This window comes from Apaloderma vittatum, unplaced genomic scaffold (genome assembly GCF_000703405.1).
Source record: "Apaloderma vittatum isolate BGI_N311 unplaced genomic scaffold, ASM70340v1 scaffold32640, whole genome shotgun sequence".
NCBI classification, from domain to species: domain Eukaryota; kingdom Metazoa; phylum Chordata; class Aves; order Trogoniformes; family Trogonidae; genus Apaloderma; species Apaloderma vittatum.
Genome location: NW_009693415.1, coordinates 1 through 1,555, shown reverse-complemented (window position 1 = coordinate 1,555; position 1,555 = coordinate 1).

Sequence of the window (1,555 nt, the reverse complement as noted above, 5' to 3'; positions counted from 1 at the left end):
GGACACTTTGGAGATGCCGATCATTTGCCCTGCTCACTGTTCCCAGCTCCGCAGGGTCTCATCTCAGGATTCTTCAAGTCTCAAGCTCGCTGTGCCTCAACCAAGTGCAGTATTTCCCTCCAGGTAGCAAGGGTGAGAGCAGGCTGGCTTCCCTTGGGAATGACTAAAGCTCACGTGTCAGCATTTGAAAGAAAATTAACAGCAGACCCCTTTCAACCTTGCTAAACAGCTTAGAAATGCTGCAGAGGGCTGAGGCTGGAAGCAGCCAAGCTCTCTTTGCCATTGCCCTATGCCAGCATTTGGGGGAGCAGGGAAAGGGACAGGGTTGTCTCCTGGCCAGCAACACATTTAGACTATTGCTGCTGCAGTCAGACAGTTTGCCAAGGCATGTGTTCAAAATGGAATGAAGGGAAGTTTGGATTTATTTTTTTTTTAAAAAAAAAGGTGCTTCCAAATGAGGGGACTGAAACAGAGAAGAGAAATAGAGGAAGGTCATTTAACACAGGCAGAAACATGGGACAGGAATAAAAAGCAAAGGCGCAGGCTTTTGTGCCAGGAACAAGGGAGCAGTCCCGTCACCCACTCATGCTGATGACTGCCACAATTAACCTTTGGAGCTCGCTCTTTCAAAGCCCTCTTGTTAGTAACTAGGTAAGCAGCTTTTAATAAAAACACTGGCACTGGCATGCCCCTTCCCCTGGCTGTTGGGAACTCGGTGGGGAAAACTACTCCTGCTCCCAGTGAGATGGGCCAGGGTGGGTCTGGGGTGGGCTCAGCACCTCTGTGCCAGCAGCTGCCAGGGCGCGCAGGCTGGCTGAATCTTCTACACTGGGTTAGCAACTGTGGTTAGCTCGGAGCCATGGGCTTAGCTGCCCAGGCTGGAGGGGCTCCCAGGGACGAGCTGCAGGAAAGCTCCATTCCTGATCAGTGCTTCTTGGCCGCAGCTTCCCTGTGTCGGTTGTCACTGCTCCTGTCCCAGCCAGGGCCTTTTTGCTTTGCAAAAGGGTAAAAACCTTCTCCTCAAATCAGCACCTCTCCTGCTAAAGAAAACAAGGAGCCTGTGTCAACAGTGGGGAGAAATGGATGACCACAGCCTGTGAAAGCATGTCCTAGGGTCGGACAGGACTTTCAAGATCATCTCGTTCCAACCCCGCTCCCATGGGCAGCAACACCTCCCACTACAGCAGGTTGCTCAAACCTGTCCTTGAACACTCCCCGGAGGAGGGTTTCCACAGCCTTTCTGGGCAACCTGTCCCAGTGCCTCACCACCCTCCTAGTTAAGAATTTCTTCTAGTATCTAATCTAAATTTACTCTCTCCTGAAATCAACGTAACGAGGGGTAAACTCGTCCCATCGCTACACTCCCATAGTCACCTTTCCCACCGCCCCCCCATGCGGTTAGTCCTCACTTAAAGATCAAGATTTTCGGGTGGTGGAGTGGTACTTTTCTAACCTTTGTTCACTGTGAGGCGACAAACACCGAACTCTTTTTTATCAAACGACTCTTTTTATCAAACAACCCTTTCTATCAAACGAGAGGCCAAGCCCCTCCCCC